Source organism: Pongo pygmaeus, chromosome X (assembly GCF_028885625.2).
Source record: "Pongo pygmaeus isolate AG05252 chromosome X, NHGRI_mPonPyg2-v2.0_pri, whole genome shotgun sequence".
NCBI lineage: Eukaryota > Metazoa > Chordata > Mammalia > Primates > Hominidae > Pongo > Pongo pygmaeus.
The window spans coordinates 151,997,115-152,015,453 of record NC_072396.2 but is presented as its reverse complement, the minus strand read 5'-3'; positions in this window follow the sequence as shown (position 1 = coordinate 152,015,453).

The window sequence follows — 18,339 nt, the reverse complement described above, 5'->3', positions numbered from 1 at the left end:
TTTGCTAACATCCTAGCCTTGACTTCTTTACATAAATTTTCTGCCTCTAACCCATCTTGATCTACAATTATGCATATGTTAGAAATGCATATTTTTCTATATATTGTTGATATTTTCATAGTATTAACATTTTTTTCAATCTGTAGTTTAGATTCAATAGTTTTTATTGCCACCATATTGTTACTTTGTTTTTTTTTTTTGCAGTGTGTTTTAAGTCCATTCTGCGAGATTTTCATTTCAAGAATTGTATTTATTGGGCTCTAGAAATTCAATTTTGTTTATATTAATATCTTATATTTCTTGACTTCTTATATTTGTGCTTTTCCCTAAATACTTATAGTTTCTTGTAAATGTTTTAATCAATTTTTCTGGTGTTTTCATTATGTTTTTCATTTCTTTGTGGATTGTCTTATTTTTATTCTGATCATGGTTTTTTTTTTTTTTTTTTTTTGCTTCTTAGCATGTGTAGAAATTTGTTCTTGTATACTAGACTTTGCCATTTTGCATTGTTGTGTGTCTGGGTTTTGATGTCTTCCTAAAGGAGTGTTGATGTTAATGTGTTTATTTAAGACAGTAATTTATACTTGAAAACTTCCTTGATGTGTCAGAGATTGCTGTTTGGGTTTTCTTACACTATACTTGGAGTTAACTTTACTCTAGGGCTATTCTATACCTATTCAAAGCACAATCCTTCTGGGGTTTCTACTTAATGCTGTGAGGGTTTATCATAATCTCTCCATTCTGGCAGGTTGAAATTCAAAAATGTTCATGTCTTTTGTAAACTCTAGAAGTTGTTAAATTTATCAATCTCCAGAATTTGTTATCTATTATCTTAAAGTTTCATGCAACACAGGTACAGTGTAGTATTCAACCAAAAACTCAAGGGGATTCCTATGAGGAAATCTGCAGTTCTTCTTCTGCATATCTCCAGTCTCTGTAGTTGTCTGCTTTATTATTTCTAGATGCTTCATCTTTCCCAAACTCTGATACTTGCTTTCTTAGCAAGACCACTGTACAAGTTTCTTTACTCCGTCACTGTTCTGTGGTCCAGAAATGCCTCCAGGTATACTATAGTGGTCTTAGTGCTCCACTTAATTTTCTTTATTTTGTGGATCACAGTACTGAACTGTTTGTTGCCCATTGTCTGAAAACAATTATTTCTTATATTTTGTACAGTTTTCTAGTTTTCTGTTTTTGTTTCTATTTTGTTTCTTTTTTGGAACAGGAGACGAAGCTTAGTGTCAATTAATCTGTCCTGGCAAGTAGAGAATAGAACCCTCTTTGTAAATGACTTGTTCTTTCTTCCCGACTCCCCACATGTATCTTTATTTATCCTTGAAGTTCAGCAACTTTTTCCAGATACGTCCACATGCTGAATGTTCTGTACCATTTTTTTTTTTTTTCTGAGATACAATATATCTTTTTTTCCCTATATTAAAGACTTAACCTTCATGTATTTTGCTTCATTCTTCTGGAACAGCAGTTCTGTGTGAGTCGAACATCTTTTGTCGAGGTTTCAGGTATTGCTTTTAATATTTTAATATCTTTTCCTTCTTTTGCTTTCATTTTGTGTAATTTCTTCATGCCTTTCCATCAAGCCTTACTGTTCTCAGTAATGCTTATATATAATTTTGTTGCTTCTAATATGATCTTATATCTCTACTGCTTAATTTTCTCTTTTCCACTTATTTTCTGAATTCTGTTAGCTTTTATCTCCCTCTATCACCGTGTAATCTAAGTTTTGAACCTCTGTTTTATTGTAGCTCTTCTTCATGCCATCTAACTCATGCCATTTGTAATTTTTTGAGACTATGGAGAAAGAATTATCTGTTTTTTAACTCCTTGGAGAATTCTTGTGATACGTGCTATTAATTGACCTTTTGCTCCTTTATTTTTTTAATTAAAAGTAATGTTTTAAATTTATTTTGATAATTTAATATTTTCTGTTTTGAGATAATTACTCATCTTTTAATGACGCCAGCCATATTTGGGGGTTGGGAAAAGATAATGATATGAGGATGTCAGTATCTTTAATTTGCGTTTCTTTTCCGGGGCAACTTTTCAAAACAAATGTCTGTCCTTTTCACCTGGTAGCATGTCTTCTCTCAGTTATTGGCATTCAAGTTGTTGATCATTCATAGTAAATCCATTAAGCTCCAGGGTCTCTGTTTTGTGATGTAGCGATTAGTGTTTCCCCCTCTGTCATTTATTACATTTGACCTCTGATAGTTCCAGCTGGATATAAGGTTAGATAATAGATAAACAAGTTATATTAGTATGGTTTCTTCTTCAATGCCATCTCTCAGACCACTCTGTAGTGCCAAGCTGGGTTTCTGCACAAGTATTCTCTCCTTCTCTGGTTGTCTGCCTACTCCTCTGAATCTAATTACTCAAAAGTATTGTTGAATTCAACACAAACATAGTAATCGTGATTTTGAAGAAACTGAATGCTTCTTGAGGTATAAAGTGTGTACTTTGAGTCTTCTGCCTTATTTTGTTTTATGTTTCATCGTGTTTTGTAGACATGTCTCACAAATTTTGTATTGTGGTTGTGGTCATTTTATTGTGTTTTTGAAGACACATCCACTTCCCACTTCCCACCCCCACAACAAAACACACTACACACTCTGCTTTGCTTGTTCTATAATACTGGTGAGTTTTGAGAGTGGGTAGTGTAAGGTGAGCGAAGAGAAAGGATGAGCAGACCCAAAGTCAGGCAAGCAAGCTTTATTGAGCTGCTTGGCTGCTCCACCACAGTTAGAGGAGGCGACCCCGCTTACAGACAATAGCAGGGTTTTATAGGGCCAGAACTGGATCGGGGCGGGGGAGCTAAGTCGGGGGTGCAGGAGGACTGGGTCGGGGTTGGGGAGCTGAGTCGGGGGTGCAGGTGTCTTGACCGCCTCCTGGAGATGTTTTTTGCCAGCTTTGTTATGTGAGGTTAGCAGACATGTCAACCGCATCCCATAACTGTCTGGACAAACAGTTACTGGAGGGGTCAGTGGAAGGGGGGCGGGGTTGTCTTTTGCCCTGGGGTAGCTGTGCGGAGAGCGCAAGGGACTGTACTGTAAGGCCTGTGGGAGGGGAAGGGAATGGTTTGGTCAGGGTGACCTTAACAGGCAGTAGAACAGTAGTATAAAATTTCTCTTTAATTTTTAGTAGAATAATAAGCTTATTACTTAGGGAGAATAAATTGTTGCCTATTTTGTTGAAGAAATAGAATATGCTTTGGTACTATTCTGCTCCTAAACAATGACTACAAATCATTTATGTCGAGGTTTTCAAGAGCTTGGTTTCACCACCAATAACTAAAGAATTTTGATAGTAAAAAAAGCAGCCGCCCCCGCTTGCCCCCGTCCCAAGAGGCCCTTGTTCCGCTGATGGAAATTAATTAGATGTACTATAGCTTCTTGCTACTCACGTGATACTTAGGCCAGCATAGGTGTCACTGGGGACAGTATAAAAATCAAATAATCCCAGGTCCCAATCTAGATTTATTGAATCAGGAATTTCATTGCAATGAATCCTCTGGTTATTTTTAGGCACATTAAAGAAAGCTTTGCCTACTGTCCCATTAAGGATGTGTATCTCCACATTTATTCTTCCTATAGCTGTAGTGTAAGAAACTGTGGTCAAGAACCAATGATGTGCTGATGTCTCCCTGGAAATAAAAATCCTGATTTCTATAATTTTCCCATTTCCTTGGTGTGAATACTTCACCATGAATAATTTCAAGCTAACTGCATGATGTCACTGAATGTGGAATTGGGAAAAGATTTGCACAGTCTGTTCTCGCATGACTATGCAAGCTGGCTCCAGTACATCACTGCTCACAATCTACCTATTGTTGCCATTGTATAAACACCAGTTATCTTACCAACTTCCATGATATTTTGGGGTTTTCTGGAAACGATTTTTTTTCTTAACAAGAACATTTGTAAAATGAAATAAAATGCAATGTAAACAGAAACTTGAAACTTATAAAACTCTTCTTTATCTCCTCTTACCCTTTAACATATACTAGTTATAATTTCTTAAAATTTTGTTTTGTAAACCAAACTCTTCATATATCTAGATTTTTGCGTCAGTTGCATAATATATCTTATTTTGGTCTTCAAAATTTTTTTCACAATGCATTTTATTCTTTTATGTAATAGTTTGAATACACGTGGTACAGTGTGGTCATTTTATGAAGAAAGTGGTTGACTTAGACAAGGTCAGAAAACAAATACAGAGATAAAACAAAATGAGACACCAGTTTTCCTGCATCCCACTCTCAGTGTTTGTGTGAAATATATTTTACGGGGAGAATGGAGTAAGGGGATTCCCAGAAACTGTACCCGACCTTCTCCTGGGTCTAAAATTTCTGGGCACGTTGAAAGAGAACGAATGGCAAGTAAGGCTATGCAATATTGGACTTGATTGAGAAAGATTTGGATGACCAAGCTTATCACTGACTTATCTGCCTTACTTATTAGACTAATTGATTCATGAAGATCACTTTGGTTATTTTCTCTTTTACAGTCATCAGCAACTTCATTCATTATGCAGATGATGAAAGAGACATTCAGAGAGGTTAAATCATTTGCTCATGTATACACAACCAGTAAATTGCAGAGCCAGGTAAAATCTAGTTCCATGTGAATTTCCAAATCCTTGTTTTTCTTTATTCCATTACACTTGATATATTTAATTGATCTTTGTTTCTTGTATTATATTGAGTCTGAATTTGTTATTCTGGTAACATGATAGTATTAATATCCACATTCAGTTGAAAGTGTTGGGCGAATAGCAACCGTGTGTAATTAGTATTCAGAGCTGTATCAAGAAGTCTGTTTCAATCTTTATCTGTAAAAAAATCCTCAGATAACTATGACTGCAAAAACATTTCACACATAGAATAGACACATTCACAGAAATGAAGTAGATTAGTGGTTATCAGAGGCTGGAGGAAGGGAGAAATGTTAAGTTATTGCTTCATTATTACATAGTTTGTTTAGGGTGATGAAAAAGTTTTGGAAATAAATAATGGTAGTGATTGTATATCATTGTGCATATAGTTAAAATGCCACTCAATTGTACACTAAAAATTGTTAAAATGGAAAATCTTAAGTTCTGTTTATTTTACCAAAATCTACTAAAAACAGACATGAGGCCTCAAGAAACAAAACTTCACATGATGGCCGTAGGTTTTTCAGTTGTAGAAAGTAATATTTTGGGGAAAAGCTCCAAATGACTTGTTCATAGCCTAGAGACTCTAAGAGAAAGTTTTTCACAAACACAGCCAATCATACTTAAAATTTCTATGTTTGAATGAACTTTTTTAACCATAGAAAAATTATATGAATTTACAATGGGAGTCTTAACCAGATAGGGAGGCTTTTGACTAACATCAGTCAATGTATTCTTTTTCTGTGAGAAGCCAGAATGACTATTGTCAAAAACACAAAAAGTAACAGATGCTGGCAAGGATGCGGAGAAAAGGGAACTTTTATACACTGTTGGTTGGAATGTAAATTGGCACAACCTCTATGGAGAAGAGTATGGAGATTTCTCCAAAAACTTAAAATAGGACTACCATATGATTCAGCAGTCTCACTACTGGGTATATATCAAAAAGAAAGGAAATCAGTATGTCAAGGAGATATCGGTACTTGCATGTTTATTGCAGCACTATTCACAACAGCCGAGATACGAAGTCCACCTAAGAGTTCATTAGTGAATGAATGAATAAAGAAAATGTGGTGTACATACACAGGAGAATGTTATACAGCACCTAGCCTAGAACTAAGCACACAGTTGACATAATAAACCTATATTGCCTGTTTGTCTAGTTAGGATAATTTTTTAGAAGAAAATGTGGATATAAGTCTTAAATAAAAGTGAAAACATAATATAGAAAGTCCATTTGCATAATGATGATGATGTATATATGTGCGTGTGTATATATATATTTATATATATATTTCTTTGTCTGAATGGCATTCTGTAAACCTAGGCTAATAATAATTCCTATTTAAGTTTAAAATGAACTACAGCACATGGTCAAAAAAATGGTTCTCTAATGAGAAAATTTACTCTATGCACCTTCCTACAATAGTGTTTTAAAAGTGTTAAAATATAGATATCAACATCATATTGCATTTTCTAAAGACCAAGGACTCGTGAAGGTTTGAGAGCAACAAATGGATACTCCTCTATTAGTCAATAAAATATTCTGGGTATATGCATACGCATTAATTAATATTTTTTCTTTCTTATTGCTTTACATGTTCAGAGCCAATATGTTTTGCTCAAAATATTGATTTTTGATTATGTATATATTGCAAAAGGTTTACTTCTGATGTTGAGGTTTTCTACTTAAACCATTCATCCACATCTCTAAGAGCCAAATAATACTTTGGAGTTTTTCCTGTAAGTGGCAATAAAACACACTTACTAAATGGAATCTTTTGTCTCCATGGAGTAGAGATTAAGTTTCAGGAAGCAGAGACACAGCTGCAGTGTGCTAAGCTCAGAGGTCATTTTTCTAAGTCTTTGTCTTATAAATTTGGTTTGATCTGAGTAAACTGAAAATGAAAAAAAAGATATATAAATGCATTTAGAGATTTGTTTTTCTGTAACAGTCCCCTGCAGTTTCTAGGAAAGATATATCATTATCTTAGAATCCTTAAAAGTTTAATATAATATGAATGGGAACAGCATAATTTTCTCTGAGGTGCTGTAAATGGAAGAGGTCCAACACAACGAAATGATAAATGTTTGAAGTGATGAATATCCAATTACCCAGATTTGATCATTACACGTTTATGCTTATATCAAAATATCACATGTACCCCATAAATATGCACAACTACTTTGTATTCATAAAAATGTTTTTAAAAGATGTTCAAATATACCCATAATAGTATTTAGAACTTAAAAAATTCACAGAGCTCAATTCGTAAAACCCTTCAGCATACACAGAGGGGCAGGTAATTGCCTAAATCATAGTGAGGGAACCAGCAGAGTCAGCCCTTGAATCCAGTAAACCCGATCTCCTCTATAGGCTCTCCCATTAAACATTCACATGTAGGAAAAGTCCTCATTACGGTTGTTCTATTTGAAACGGTAATATGTAATAATAGGCCTGGGTAAAACATTTACAATTAAATTGGATGCTTTGAGCAAATAGAATCAACAGCTGAGGTCTCAAGGTCATTTTAATCTTGAATATATTTTTCTTTAATTATCTATTCTTTGATAATTAAAATGTTCCAAAATAATGATAAGAACAAACATGCATACTTCCTTTATCACATATTGAATACATGTTATTACGAGTTTTAAAAAACTTAAAAATATTTCCACATGCTATAGATAATAGGTTGCTCATGTTCCCATGGTATTTTAGGTTTACAAAGTGCTTTCATGTTCATCATCTCTATGCTGTCTGCAAGATAAATAACATCTATCTTCTTTTAGACATGATGGACTTGAAATTCCGTAAGGATGTGATTTGCGTGAATTACTCAGCTTGGTGATGACAGAGGCAGGATTAAAACCTTTGTTCTCAAACTTTAATATACAACAGAATCCCCTGTTTAAAGCACCCTCTTCTGGGCCAGAATTTCCGATTTAGTATGTCTAGGTTAGAATTTGCATTTCTAACAAGTTCTCCCGTGATACTGACTTTGCCAGTCCAAAGACCCAAACACTGATGTAGTTAATCCTGGGGCAGCCTAGCCGTTTTCTCATGTAGTCTCTTATACAACTGGAAACATTTCAAAAACAAGTGGTTTGCCTAACCTCTTTTCTCAAATGTATTAGTAAGTCCTCTTTATATTTAGCAAGTTATTAAAGTAGTATCTTATATTTTTGATTTGCCCATATCAATGACATTTTAAAACAAGAACTGTATTTCAACATATATGTATGAAGTACATTGAAAGAAGTGTGAATCTATTACTAATTTTTTGTGGTTACAGTTATTCTTAATATTTTTAAGATTTTTATGTTAGGGTTACTGATAATTTGCATACCACTATTGTAATGTTATATTGTTCTGTATTATTTGATAATATATTTACCTTTGCCTGTGAGACTTATACTTCCATATGCTTTCATATTGCTCTTTAGTGTGTTTTTTGAATGTCGAACCTTTGTGTCCTAAACTAGAAGCTTTGTGCTCAATGTGATTATACAATCATTAGACATTGAATTTAAAGTATCAGTCCATAAATAAAATTCTTATTTTTATTATAGACTTCAAGATGAATGTTAAAAGATAACATCTAAGGATATAAGAGAAAAAGAAAAAAATAGAACATCTAATCGGTATTGTAACCATTATTTAATGTTTATCATTATTTTTACTTTTTTGCTTTTTAGTTTAAAGATACTTGCATGGGCAACAGTTTCAAGTTGCAGGATTAAAATATAGTATGTCCAGTTACATTTGAATTTCAAAGAAACAATGGCTGGTTTTGTTTTAGTTTTCATTTTGTGTTTTTTGAGTATAAATATGCCCCAAATATTTCACAGAGCATGCTTTTACTACTAATAATTATTTGTTGTTCATTTGGAATTAAAATATAATTGAGAGTCTTTTCTTTTTCTTTTGCTGCTAAATCTGACAATTCTAGACTAATGACAAAAGTAGAGGATCACTGACTGCTGGGTGAAAATATAGAAGGTAAATATGAGCACCCCCACTTAATCCTTAGCAGTATGAAAAGTAAAATTTAGAGTTTCAGAATAAATGCATTACGTTAACATCATAAACTTGTAACTAATTTTATTAGTATCTACCAATACATATTGTATACATGATATGTAAAAACATATGTATATACATAATATATGATATTTTATCAGTCATGATTTCAGGATCGTATATTTATATAGTAAACTTACTGTACCCTCAATATGGTAAGATCTTCAAATACAGTCATGCATTAAATACTTTTTGAGCACTACATGTGAATCAGAATTCACTGTGTTCAGTCAAGAATGAGTTAACTAGGTCAACAAATGGTTGTCCTCTATAATCCTCTAATCTTAAGTGCAAAGAAAATGGCATGAAAAGGCACTAAAGCCAAAACAGTGATTCTCAACCCTAGCTTCCCATCAGAATTACCTAGAAAGCTTTAAATTCTATGCTTGGGTCCCACCCTCAGATATTTTTAATTAATTGGTTTGAAACCTATCTTGGGCACTGAGGAGTTTTTAAAAGCTTTCTCAATTATTTCCAATTTGCAGCCAAGATTTCTTAAATTAATGGTTCTCAAACTTGTTTGCATGTTTTAATGACACAGGGAGCATTTACGTAAATATGTTCATGACCAGACTACATCCCACGTAAAAGGGGTCTGGTGGAGGGGGTGAGGTTGAGCAGTCTTAAAGCTCCCCAGCTGTTACTGGAAAGGGGTCCCAATCCAGACCCTAAGAGAGAGGGTTCTTGGGCCTCACAAAGAATTCACCGTGAGTCCATAGAGTAAAGCTGAAAGCAAGTTTCTTAAGAAAGTAAAGGAATAGAGTGGATATTCCACAGGCAGGCCCGCAGCATGGGCTGCTTGACTGAGTATACTTATAGTTATTTCTTGATTATGTGCTAAACAGGGGGTGAATTATTCATGAGTTTTCTGGGAAAGGGGCAGGCAATTCCCTGAACTGAGGGTTCCTCCCCTTTTTAGACCATATAGGGTAACTTCTGAACGTTGCCATGGCATTTGTAAACTATCATGGCACTGGTCGGGAGTGTCTTTTATCATATGCTAATGATTGTAATTAACATATAATGAGCAGTGAGGACAACTAAAGGTCACTTTCATCAGCATGTTGATTTTGCTGGGTTTTGGCCAGCTTCTTTACTGAATCCTGTTTTATCAGCAGGGTCTTTGTGACCTGTATTTTGTGCCAACCTCCTATCTTGTCCTGTGACTAAGAATGTGTAGGCATGGGTGTGGTGGCTCACACCTGTAATCCTAGCACTTTGGGAGGCCAAGGTGGGTGGATCGACTGAGGTCAGGAGTTCAAGATCAGCCTGGCCAACATAGTGAAACCTCATTTCTACTAAAAATACAAAAAATTAGCTGGGCGTGGTGGCAGGTGCCTGTAATCCCAGCTACTCGGGAGGCTGAGGCAGGAGAGTCGCTTGAACCCAGGAGGTGGAGGTTGCAGTGAGCCGAGATCATGCCATTGCACTCCAGCCTAGGCAACAAAAGTGAAACTCCATCTCAAAGAAAGAAAAACAGAAGAATGTGTGACCTACTGGGAATGCAGCCCAGCAGGTCTCAGCCTTATTTCACTCAGCCCCTACTCAAGATGGAGTTGCTCTGGTTTAAATGCCTCTGACACAACTTATTTCAATATGCAGGTAAGTTAGAAAATCATTATTCTGTAGGATTTGTATGCTCTTTACACAGCTCTCCATTCAGATATGAACTAGACTTTGAGTATTTGCCTTATTAGAACTTAAGAGAAATTAAAGAAAAAAATAGAGCTTTAGGAGGTATTGACAATAAGGCGTGAGGAGGCATCTTTCATGAGATCATTGTATGAATATCACATGTACTCCATAAGTATGTATAATTATTATTTATTCATAATAATTAAAATTTTAAAGAAAAACAAAAAGTACTAAAGACAATGACAATAAATCAAGCATGTACTTGAGACTTCCCTGTGGAACACTCCACCATAGCTTGAAATCCATAGGGCTTTTTAGTTTCTTTTTTTCGTGTACAAGGGTAACTAAAAATTCCAAACTGAGTAAACAACAACCAAAAAAGCTTTGGCAGCACAAATATAACAACTTTTTACTCTGCTGAGTACTGAAAACCCTGCTGTTAGTTGTTTTTTCTTCTGCATGCATGGATGAACTTCCCATATGAACAAGTCGGGTATGCTTAATGAGTCATGGAAAAGCTCGGATGCCCTCAACTGGAGCTTGGAATCTTCAGGATGCAGCAACTAGAATGGATGACTTTGTTTTACCTCCAGCCATTATATCAGGTGTCATCAATTTCTTGATTCAATTAGTTTTCACTTAGACATAGTAATGCCTATTGACTTCTTAATTCACTTCTACCAGTGTGACCAGATAACTCCTTTTTTTCCTCTTCCTTCTGTTGGTGGCTGTGATCAGGGTATCAGGGGTTGGGGTGGCAACGTGTGTAGAAGGGAATGAGGCCTGGGTAAAGATTCAAGAAAAGGCATTTAGTTCTTGCTCAGCCCCATATTGCCTACGTCACTTAATTTTCAGAGTTTTAGCTTCTTTGTGGTTTCAATCAGCATAGTGTAACACCAGCCTGAACGGCTCAAAATATGGCTGTGAGGAACAAAATTAGTTTAGCATGTCATCATATGTGAGGCAGCTGAAAATGAAAGATTCACGGTAGCAGTAGGGGCAAATGAAGAACTCTGGAAATGAGACATGCCTATTGAGGTGGCATAAGTGCTGTGGGTACTGACCTAGGCTAAGGAACATTTTTTTCTATGAAGTAGGAGAAGAGATTGTTCACTTTCAAGAGTTAGGGGCCGCGAGTTGCAGAAGGGTCTACAGGTTTAAGGAAAGTGGAAATATTGAGTCATTTCTAGGAATGTAAGTTTCTTGGATAGAGTTACCAGATAAATCACAGGATATAGGGTTAAATTTGAATTCGAGGTAAACTGTGAATAAAATGTTCGTTATATGTATATCCCAACTATTGCATGTGAAATACACTAAAAATTATTTGTGGTTCATCTGAAATTCGTGTTTGTGCATTCTGTATTTTCATTTGCCGAATCTGCCAACACTAATCTAGGGAGAGTTAGGGATGTCAGCTTTGCTCCTTTCAGTTAGTTTCATGGAGGAGAAAGTTTCAGGTATTAGTAACTTGCTATGTGCCTTAATACATTGTTGATTAACACATGATACTTAAATATTGATAGCATTTTATAGTTTATGAAGCAGATTTATATATATTGTTTAGGAAGTGGATTTATATATATTATTTACAAAAATCTTATAAGTTAAGCGTTATCATTCCCACTTTACAGATAAGAAAACTGAAAATAAGAGTTTTCAGGTTACGATGCTTGTTCAAGTTTATGTGGCTATTTAATGAAATATTTAGCAATTAGAAACAGTTCTTTGATTATATGTGCAATGTTATTTCAACTCTGTCCAAGCTGTATCTTAGACTGATTAGATCTCAGCGTTTTATGTTTTACCAGAAGCAGATTTTCTGTTTGTTTTCCATTACCTAAAACTAGTCCCAGCAGGCATTACTTCTAATCCAGTTGTTTTGCTTGTATGATTCCATTGAAGATTTAGTATTAATGAGATCGCTGTGAGTAAAATATACAGCACATTGAATTTGTCACTGTAGCTTCTCTTAACAAATGAATTGAACAAATGTAGTGTTACAGGAATTTACATTTTCTGCCCTGTTGGAAACCCAACGATTTATTTGCTCCACAATTTTAAATAGCTACTTTTTACAACCAGTGTCCCAAATTGACTTCAAATAACGTAATTATAGTACAATACGTTCTTCTAAAATCTTCTCTAGATTTGTATGAATGGTCATTGCATGGCGAATTGTAACTAAATTTCTCCAGTGCAGCACATTTTCAAAGAGAACATCAGCAAGGAGGTGTTCAATAGCAATAACACACATGTAGTGACACTACGGAGTAGTGGTTCTCAGAGTGTGGTCTCCTCAACTAGCAGCACCAACATCCCCTGGGGACTTGTTATTGAGATGAAAACTCCTAGATCTCAACTTAGACCTACAGAACCAGAAACTCTGAGGCAGGATTCAGCAATTTGTGTTTAACAAGCCCTTCAGGAGATTCTGATAGATGCAAATGTGTGAGAACCATTACAGGACTAGCATCCTGCTGTACCTCCTGAGGGTGAAGAGTCAATCCTGGCTTGGAAAAGCTAATTGAGACACATTTCTGTTCCAAGAATACTTCTGTGGACAGCATTTGATGGTAAGTCCACCCCTTGGTTACCTAAAATCGTTACATATCAGAACTTTCTCAGCAGGTGGGGGAGTGGACACGGTCAAAAGAATGGAGAGATAGTTACAAAATTCAGTGAACAGAATTAATTGTTAAACGCAACTGTAAGCATTCATCCATTGTTAGGGGAAAACAGACATTTACCAAACTGTTGTTATGTGTAAGGTACCATCATCAGCATTTTGCACACGTCTCATTTATTTCTCATAACCATCCTATCACAGAGGCATTATTATGACCATTTAATAGATGACAGAAATATCAAGTACTTTGCTCAAAGATACACTGCTGGTGAGCGACCTTCGTTTGGTTTATAATTTAATTATAGTTCATCTCTTTAATGAGTGTCCCTGGCCTCTCCACAGTATGAGGGGCGTCTCTTATTGCCACCTCCCTTGAAATTGGTTCTCATCATCTTACAATGCCGTTTTCTGTTAACTTGACAGATATCTTGAAACCAGAGGGTGAATATTAAAAGACAAACCTGGAGGATTGTATGGAAGTGTTTCAATTTCTCACTCTTGGCCCACACAGACCTTTTAAGAGCTCCCTATAATAAAGCAGATCAATATGTTAATGTCGCAGTTTTATACTTTACAAATAAAATTCATCAGTAACACATATAAGGAAACTTGGTGTGTATCAGAGTTAGTATTAGAGATTAGTCGGGAAAAAAATGACTATTTAACATGTGGTGTTTTTGGACAATTGGTTACCAGAGAAGTGAAAAACAAAACCCTAAATTCCTACTTCAAACCCACCATATATATTTTTTAAAATTCCAAAGGCATTAAAATCTAAATGTGAACCACAAAAGATTAAATATGTTTAAAATATCTATATGAAAGAATTATGATCTTGTGGGTAAAGAGTGTTTATTTTAAAATATTTCTTTGAAAAAATACTACATCAAAATTTAAAACATTCATATGACAAAAAGAAGATATCATGAAAAAGTTGAAAGACACATGACAGATTAGAAGATATTTCCAATATATGCAATGAAGACAGGACTAGAAATGAAAATATATGAAAACATTCTACAAGTGAATAAGAAGAGTATGAACAATTCAAGACAAAAATAGACACTAAAACACAAATAGGTAATTTACAATAGAGAAAACTGAATGTGGAATAAATATGTGAAAAGATGCTATACCTGTATGTTAATCAGGGAAATGAAAATATAAACATCAGTGAAATACCATTTTATAGTTTTCATGTTGGCAAAACTATAACATCTGTCAAAAACCGGTGTATACTTCTGATAAGTGCATAAATTAGGCCAATTGTTTGGCAGAGGACAATTTGGAAATAGCTAGAAAATCTAAATATGTGCATACACTAAAACCCAGCAATTCTACTTCTAGATATGATTTCTATGAAAGTTTTCCTATTTGAGTGCAAAGAGGTACACATCGTAAGTTCACTGCAGTGCAGTATGTAATAGTTAAAGATGGGATATGATTTAAATGTCCATCAATAGGAAAATGGACAGAGAAAGTTTGGTATATTTATGAGGTATGATGTTATGTAGCAGTTAAAAATAATCAATTAGATCTATGCATCAATAATGATAGATTTCTAAAATCTAATTTTGAGGATAATAAGTAATTTGTAGGAAGATATACATAGTATGGATACATTTGGGTGACTTAAAAATATGTGTGATAGTAATATATACATGTGTGTGCGTATATATGGATTGGTAGGATAAACATAAAATTCAGTTGTTTCCTCCAGGGAGAAGCTAAGGTAGGAGAATGGGATTGAGGAAGGAATTACAGAGACAAATTTTGTCAGAAATATTTAGTGGCTTATATTTTTTAAATATGACATAAGTATGTAAGTATGGAAAAATATTAACCTAAGTCTTTGCTGTTATAGTCTCTGCATTTTTTGTATTATTAATCTTATTTTTACCAAAGTAGAAAAAACTACCCTGAAGCTCAGAGAGGTATGTAAATTGCATGAGACAGCCAAGGTAAAAAAAAAAAATATATCACTGTGTAAAGGCCAATTCAAATGTAATAGAAAGGCTAATTACATCAACAGAATAGTGAAGTATTTCAAATGGGTCCAGAGATTTTCAAGTCTTTTTTAGTAAAACATTACTGACTAATTCCAGCCCTGCTGGGAAGGGTTTCAATAGATGCAATTGTTTTCACTAACTTTGTTATTTTTCTTTTTTTTCTTTTTTTTTTTTTTTTGAGACGTAGTCTTGCTCTGTCACCCAGGCTGGAGTGCAGTGGTGCAATCTTGGCTCACTGCAACCTCCACCTCCCGGGTTCAAGTGGTTCTCCTGCCTCAGCCTCCCCAGTAGCTGAGATTACAGGCATGCATCACCATGCGCTGCTAATTTTAGTATTTTTAGTAGAGATGGAGTTTCACCATGTTGACCAGGCTGGTCTCGAACTCCTGACCTCAAGTGATCTGCTCATCTTGGCCTCCCAAAGTGCTGGGATTACAGGCGTGAGCCACTGTGCCAGGCCAACTTTATTATTTTTCATGTTAGAATTACAAAATCTATGTTGGAGCACTATCCCCTTGGTGTCTATAGGTTGATAAGTATGTTAGAGCTGACACTAACACCTACTTTCACCGTCTTGACGGTATCACCAGATGATACTCCCTGCTCAAAAAAAAAAAAAAAAGATGTAACGTGTTTAATTCATGTTTTATCTTCTTATTTTTAGAATTGCTTATTGTAATCCACTGTACCCTGGTCTTCTGGCTATCTGGTGTTATGAGATTTCAGATGATCTGGTAAGTATCTTTCTACTTCTTAAGGAGGGCTTTTTATGAAAGCCCCTCTCTAGATTTAAATTAACCGTGTTAAAAGTAGACATAATCATTCATATTGACTAAAGATTTTATAGTTTTGGATATATCAACTTGTTAATATAATTCAAAACTTCTTAGGATGGAAAGCTGGTGGATTGAATACTGAAGATTAGTGAGAAACAACAGCAGCATGAGATTGGGGTTAAGGTGACACGAGTGCTAACACTAGGCCTGCCTTTAGCTCTGAGATGTTGAAACAATTCCTCGCATTCTCTGGGGTTCAGTTTCTCCATCTGTACCTTGGTGAGACGGACTAGTACATTTTATTTGATGTAGGTATCAGTAGCATTTGTCATAGGTGGTGATTACTTCCTCCTCCTGGAAACATTTTCTTCCATTAACTTCTAAGGCATTCTAAGGCATCTTACTCTTAATTTTCCCTTGTTTCACTAGCCCTCCTTCTTAGTTTTCTTCATCTGGAGAGACTCAAGATTACTCCTTAGATCTCTTATTAGCATACGTTCCTTTTATCCCCTTGGTGATTTCATCTAGTATCATAATTTTAAAGCCATATATTTATATACATTGTCTAAATATAGGTATATCTTCAGCCTTGATAGCTTCTCTGAATTTCATCAGTTTTTAACTTGATATCTCCACTTTTATGTCTAATGTATTGCTCAAAATTTACATGCCTAAATTTTCACATTCAATCCCTGCGCCTCCTCTACTCTAACTTGCTCTTCAATTCATCTCCCTCACACTCGTTAAAGGAAACAGTCTTTCCACTGCTCAGGACAAATCCCTTGGCATCATCATTAATCCTCTCTTTCTTTTATACCCTATACCTAATGATTAGCAAGTTTTTTTAAAAAGTTCCCAAATGCGGTGTTTGGTTTTTTGTTCTTGCGATAGTTTACTGAGAATGATGATTTCCAATTTCATCCATGTCCCTACAAAGGACGTGAACTCATCATTTTTTATGGCTGCATAGTATTCCATGGTGTATATGTGCCACATTTTCTTAATCCAGTCTATCATTGTTGGACATTTGGGTTGGTTCCAAGTCTTTGCTATTGTGAATAATGCCGCAATAAACATACGTGTGCATGTGTCTTTATAGCAGCATGATTTATAGTCCTTTGGGTATATACCCAGTAATGGGATGGCTGGGTCGAATGGAATTTCTAGTTCTAGATCCCTGAGGAATCGCCACACTGACTTCCACAAGGGTTGAACTAGTTTACAGTCCCACCAACAGTGTAAAAGTGTTCCTATTTCTCCACATCCTCTCCAGCACCTGTTGTTTCCTGACTTTTGAATGATTGCCATTCTAACTGGTGTGAGATGGTATCTCATTGTGGTTTTGATTTGCATTTCTCTGATGGCCAGTGATGGTGAGCATTTTTTCATGTGTTTTTTGGCTGCGTAAATGTCTTCTCACTCATAGGTGAGAATTGAACAATGAGAACACATGGACACAGGAAGGGGAACATCACACTTCGGGGACTGTTGTGGGGTCGGGGGAGGGGGGAGGGGGGAGGGATAGCATTGGGAGGTATACCTAATGCTAGATGACGAGTTGGTGGGTGCAGCACACCAGCATGGCACATGTATACATATGTAACTTACCTGCACGTTGCGCACATGTACCATAGAGCCTAAAGTATAATAATAATACTACTGCTAATAATAATAATAATAAATAAAATAAAATAAAATAAAAAAGTTCCCAAATGGTATTGTTTTATTTTTAATTATAATCTGTTTTTCCATTTTGCTCAAATAATTATTTCTGTATATTCCTACATTTGTAATTTAAGATTTCTCTTCTGTTAATTATTAGCAAATCTTGCTGGATATAACTTAAAAATACATCCGTAATGTATCAATCAGTCCAAAACCCTAGACTGAAGAGCAATCCCTGGGAGTAGTATCCCAGTCCAGAAAAACAGGGACACCAGAGACAAAGGGAGCAGGTAGTTAATATAGCAGTGAGGGAAGAGAGCCCGGAGATCACAGCCAGTATATGGTCATTTTTTTTGGAATAGATTGCAAAAATCAAAGAAAGGGAACTTTATAGCCATGAAGCAAGAAAATCTAATCTACGCCACCTTCCTAAAAGTTTAAGAAAATGAATTCTATGTAAAAACAAACAGCAGATTATCATGAGAGAATATTATAGAAATGTATTATTTAAAAATAGAGGCTGGGTGCAGTGGCTCACGCCTGTAATCCTAGCACTTGGGGAGGCCGAGGTGAGTGGATCACCTGAGGTCAGGAGATTGAGACCAGCCTGGCCAATACGGCAAAACCCCATCTCTACTAAAAATACTAAAATTAGCTGGGCGTGGTAGCACATGCCTGTAATCCCAGCTACTTGGGAGGCTGAGGCAGGAGAATTCGCTTGAACCCAGGAGGCAGAGGTTGCAATGAGCGGAGATGGTGCCACTGCACTCCAGCCTGGGTGACAGAGCGAGACTCTGTCTCAAAAACAAACAAAGAAATAAGAATAGAATAATACATTTATGTGTAATACATAAACAGAATAATATCAGTATA